The sequence below is a fragment of the Leucopleurus acutus genome (assembly GCF_964270905.1).
Source record: "Leucopleurus acutus genome assembly, chromosome: 21".
In the NCBI taxonomy this organism is placed as follows: Eukaryota; Metazoa; Chordata; class Mammalia; order Artiodactyla; family Delphinidae; genus Leucopleurus; species Leucopleurus acutus.
The window spans coordinates 22,188,620-22,194,206 of NC_139163.1; the positions used below are offsets into that span (position 1 = coordinate 22,188,620).

Genomic DNA, 5,587 nt, shown 5'->3' on the forward strand with positions numbered 1-5,587 from the left:
TAAGGAGAAGTGAGCGAATATTACCAGGGGCCCTGGGACTGCTCAGGTGACTGGTGTCCATGTGTTAGCCATGATTTTAAGAAAGCAAAGCAATGCCTTGGGCATCAGTAGCACCTGTGGGACCCTGCTTTTCCCTTGTCACATCTCTCGTCTTTCTTCCGGATCTGTCCACGGCCACACTGGGCTCACCTGCAGGCACTGGGGCTGAATAAAGCCATGGGCTGTGGAAAGGGGGACCATTCTGGAGGAGGTGCACTGACCTGACGCGGTCTTCAGTGACTTGCCTGGTTCGTGGCAGCTCTGTGTCGCCGCACCCTCACCCTCCACAGCCCCCAGGCTAGTCTACCCTGGAGCGGTGTCCAGCTCGCTACCTGGGGAGGCCACAGTGGGCCAAGCTGCAAGGAGACAGCGCTGACGGCCACCAGCAGTTGCCACCAGTGGGCTGCAGGTCTTAGAACTCGTGCTGATTGCAACAAGTGTTCTCTTTCTGAAACTGGTTTTAGGCCCAAAGCTGAGTCCCTGGGGTGTGGTTGGTGTGACCCCAGCACCATGTGGTTCTTCCTCGGCTCCAGGTATGATGCTTCTGTTTATCGTGGCACAGTCCCTAAAGCAAACTTTCCCCACTTCTCTCCACGTGGACGTCTCTTCCTTCATTCTTTAAGCTCCTGCTCTAGTGTTACCTTCCTTGTGACTCTTCCTTAACTATCCCCTTTCCCAGTGGGAGGCCCTATCATTATGGACTCCTTGTTCCCGTGCGCCCTACCCGTCCGACTACAAGCTCCGGGGATCTTTCCCCTGGGAGTCACTAGAGCCTAATGGTTAGGAACTCTGGCTGACCTGAGTCAGAAACTCAGCACCGCCACCTGCCAGCTCTGGGACCTCAGGCAAGTTACTTCCCTGTCCTAAGTTTCAGTTTCCTTACCTGTAAAATGGGCAAACAATCATACTTACGATTAAGGTTAAATGAGCTAGTTCTTAGCCCAGCGCCTGCAACGTGGTAGCCCTCCATAAACGTTTGCTCTTCTCATTATTCATATGTACATCCTTACTTTTACTCTAATCCCCATGGACTTAGTACAGATCAGATGCCAGTGATGTTTATTGAATTCACAGTTAAGACATATAAACTTCTCACTGGATCTGTTCATTAATACATTTTAAGAAGGAGTGGGTAACTCAGTATTTTCCTTTATTTCATCAATATTTTATGGTGTTTCCTCTATTCGAGGATTTCTTTAGAGTGGAATTAATCCGAATGAGTTCAGGCAGCCTCTTCTTAATCACGCTTCTTTTCGTGTCCATTGGTTCAGCGTGTTTTCCTCACTTCAGTCCCCATCCTCGTATTTGCTGTCCTGCTTCTGGAGAATAAATCAGGACGTGGTGGTCATTTAAAAGCACTTTAAACTGCATCTCAGTTCTCTAGGGGAAATGAGCTATAGAATTCTACTAAGTCTGTTAGAAAGTTTGAATTCCACTTCTCCCACTGTCCCTTTCCATCTTGTGAAATGAAATGGGAAGAACTAAGTAAACTCCAAAGTCCCTTTTAGTTGCAATGGTCTGTGACTTTTAGGCTCAGAAAGGTAAAGCGACTTCTATAAACAAACATAATTTAACGACAGTTCTGGCTCCCTCATATGGGTAATCTCAGAAAGAAAATAGGTGCAACCTCTACTACTCGCCCTGTTTGCTGGGCACCTTTCCTACTTACCTGGGGTCACTAGAGGCTGTAGGCACTGCTGAGCTAAATGTCCGGATGTTTGGTTTAAGTCCCTCTGAGTTCAGGGATTCTGAGGAAAGATAACAAGGGTGGACTGAGCTTAGACTGAACTAAGCTCTTCTTAGTGATCTTAAACAAGTAATCGAAGGTTAACTATGAAAAGGAAACATCATAAAAGTAAGGGAAAAACTGGTAAATAATTTATGAGTTTCCCTCCCCCTCCAGGAGAAGCTGAGCGCAAGCGTAATCTATGCCAGGGAGGCTGAAGATGGGGAGTTTGCCCAGCCTGACCCCCAGCCAGGAGGTCTCTGAGTCCAGGAGCCCCTCACAGTGCAGGAGGATCCCCCTTCACCCTAGCAGGGGGCTAGGGGACAGTCCTTTGCCCTGTCTCTTCCTCCCTTTCTTATCCAGTGTGGCTCACCTTGAATGTAGTCCTGGGCCACTGTTTCTCATCCTCGTATAATCCATTCTCTTTTTGAAAAGCATCTTCTAAAAATCTCATATATACCTCTTTCCCCAGAGATTGCGATCAGCGCCCACTGGGCCCAGGCCTGTCCCTTCCCTCACTTAGTGAGGCCAGTGCCAGCTCTGGCGCCTCCCTCTTGCCTCTCTCCATTGACTGCTGCTGATTGGTGATTGGTACGCTTTTTTGTCTCAACACAAACCCAGAGATTCTTCTGTCAAAGACAGTGCCTAACTGAGTCATCCATTCAATGAAAGTCTCTTCAGCATTGTCTGTGTGCCATTAGGCACTGCACGAGGCCCAGGGCATGCCATGATGGATGAAACATAGGCGCTGTGTTCCAGAAGCTCCAGAGGGCACACAGACAATTCCAGAAGGATCGGTGTTATCTAGAACTATCTAGAACTAAGTACAGAGGACTGGGGGACCCAGGGGAAGGAGTGACTGGCTCTGCCTTGGGGCTGGCAAGGTTTTGCAGGCAGAGAAAGGAAAGGACAGCCAGGAACAGGACACAGAGTGTGTGTGTTGAGATGCAGGGTTTGGATGAAGCAAGGCCTATTCAGGAAGTGGCTGGTGGTTGCGGGGGAGCGGGAACACCATGCATGGGGTGGGAAAGTGATTGGAGGTGAAGTTGGAAAGCTGGGTTGCTGTCAAATGTGAAGAGAAGCTAAGGTACTTGGACTTGATCCTGCTGGCAACAGCATCATCATCAGATAACTCAGCAAGGAACTGAAAAATAATATGAGTCTTAGGTTTTCCAATATAAAGTTACCTGTTCAGCCAGCATCCTTGTCAAGTAATTAGAGGTTAAACTTGAGAAGGGATCAGTGGGGGAGGAACCTCTGAGGCAGCCGTGAGTGTAGTCTTGACCGGTGGAAGCTTCTGTAGAAAGTGGGGATATAATTACTCTAAATCTTCAGCTTTCTGATTTAACTCCTCCATAAACCAAACTTGTTTTGCTGCACTCCTAGAAGGGAATCAGCTCAGCTTCCCACATGCTGTCACTGTATTACAGTGAAAGATGATAAGTAATCAGATTTCTGTCAAAGTGCTTTGTAACACGGATGTTCTACAAATACATTGATAATTAGTACCGCGGTTTCCCCAGGGGGTGCTCAGAAGTTCCAACCAGGATACATCCCTACTCAGATAACCTCCTTGGAGAAAGTTGTGCCTTTCACATTTAACAGGCAACTTTAAAGCGGAAACACATGACAGTGAGAGGGGACGGGCACAGATGGGCCAGATCAAATTTGGTGGCCATGAATATTATTGTTCTTGTTATTCAGAATAATAAGCATAAGGCGGCGAAGATAAAGCGTGTTTTGTAGATCTCTAGCTTTTCGGCATGTTTTGGGGGTTGATTAAACTGGGTTTTTTAATAGCAGAACTTCTCAGAGCCTTGAATATGCTCACGAGCATGTGAATTCAAAGGAGGTTTTAGACACAGGGTGTCTCAAGTTCATTTGACCACCAAACCCTCTCCTATTTCCTGGTCCACACTGCCTGGAGGCCCTCCAAGAGCCTCAAGAAATATTAGAGTCCACTCTCTGGCCACACTATATTTTAAGAGGAAGATGCCCATTTCCAGGGGAAGCTGGAGGTGACCTGTGGGGCAGGATTCGTGGCAGAAGCCGCAGCAGAGGCCCAGCCATCTAAGGCCGTGAGTGTTCCTCTCTGCTGTAGCCTTGGGGGCTGACCTGAGGGGCTTCTCCTCCTGTTCTTGGCCGAGAACTGCCCTGCTTTCCATCGGCCTCACCCCACGTTACCTTCTCCTTGTTACCAGCGCTGGCTGGTAGCCTCATCCCTAACTCCTGACTATTCCTGTTCCTTGATATTTTTAGCCCTGGCCCAGAGCTTGTTACAAGAACTCAGCAAGCAGGGCCCAAGGCTACATCATGAATATTCTCTCATTGCTGTAACATTGGCTTATGAAATGTGACTATCTTTCCTCACATTTTTAAGTTACTATTTGGTTCTTTTTTGGGGGGCAGGGGGTCTTTTAGGACTCCTTTTGTTCTGTATTCCACCTCGCATAGTTAGTGATTAATTGTTTTGGTTTTGCACGTGTTCTCTAAGGTTTGATCTCTTTTCCGATCTTTGTGTATTGTTTTCATCTCTGATGCTTTGGTTTTCTTTACTTGGGGGCAAGAAGAGACCACAATTTGGTTTTGCTTTCATGGTTAGTATTAATAACGTGATTTTTTTAAGCATGATGTTGTCAGAATTGCATGCACAAAGTGACCTTCTCTGGGGGTCATGATGAGGACAGCTGCATTGAGCAGGAGAAGTCGTCGTCCCCGTTTTATTAGGAATAACTATACTCTCCGGATTTGGCCCTTCGGGGTTGTCCTCCGTCGGTCTCTGCCCCTCTAAAGATGCTCCTGGGTTCTCTGTTTTTTATTATTATTATTTTTTTTTGTGGTACGCGGGCGTCTCCCTGCTGTGGCCTCTCCCGTTGCGGAGCACAGGCTCCGGACGCGCAGGCTCAGCGGCCATGGCTTACAGGCCCAGCCACTCCGCGGCATGTGGGATCTTCCCGGACCGGGGCACGAACCCGTGTCCCCTGCATCGGCAGGCGGACTCTCAACCACTGCGCCACCAGGGAAGCCCTGGGTTCTCTTTTCGAAGCAAAGCTGATTTCTGAAACCTCATGATCCATTTCAAAAATTAAACCAGCCCCTCCATTTGAATAAGAAACTGTCCACCAGCTTCAGGCTTTACCTTAATCAGTATTAGTTTTATTCAAGTTGAAAATGTCCTCCTGGGGAGTTTCCTGGTTGCCTAGTGGTTAGGATTCCACGCTTTCACTGTGGAGGCCAGGGTTCGATACCTGGTCGGGGAACCATCCTACATGCCTCATGGTGTGGCCAAAATACAAAATAATAATAATAATAAAATTTTAAAAATTGAAAAATAAAAATAAATAAAACAAAAAAACTGTCCTCCCGGTGCCTCTCCTTCCACTAAGATTCTTGATTCCTTTTAGAGCCTCATTTTACTCAAAATAATACAATTTCTTCCATTCTCTTATGCTCTAGGCCTATATTTCCATCTGTTTATGGAAGAAACCTCTCTCTGGAGGGCCTATGAGCTTGTCAAATTCAGCCTGTCCCGAGCTAAAGAGCACTACCCTCCTCACCCTGCCCCGGCCTTGCTGTTCTTACGCATCTGACAGCCTCTGTGCAGACGAACAAGCTTAGATTTCCCAGGCCTCATGGCATCTTCCTTCTTCCCCATTCCGTCCATCTAATCTGATCTAATTCATATTTTTTTCAGTTCTGAATCAGTAATTCCTCTTGCGTGCATCTCCTTCTCTTCCTCCTTTCTGTCGTTGCCAGCTCTTTTCCGAACAGCTCAGTAACCTCCTTGGTGACCTTTTATGAGAACTGCCCCTCCTCTGAGTC

General features: G+C 47.5%; 1 long non-coding RNA gene across 1 annotated transcript; it reads right to left on the reverse strand.

The window, feature by feature from the left end:
* Nucleotides 1-473: 473 nt before the first annotated feature.
* LOC309977565 lies at nt 474-2,297 on the reverse strand. The gene is made up of 3 exons (XR_014327075.1): nt 2,139-2,297; nt 1,709-1,787; nt 474-1,358 (listed from the first exon to the last, which is right to left on the reverse strand). It is a non-coding gene; the product is annotated as an uncharacterized lncRNA (long non-coding RNA).
* Nucleotides 2,298-5,587: the final 3,290 nt, after the last annotated feature.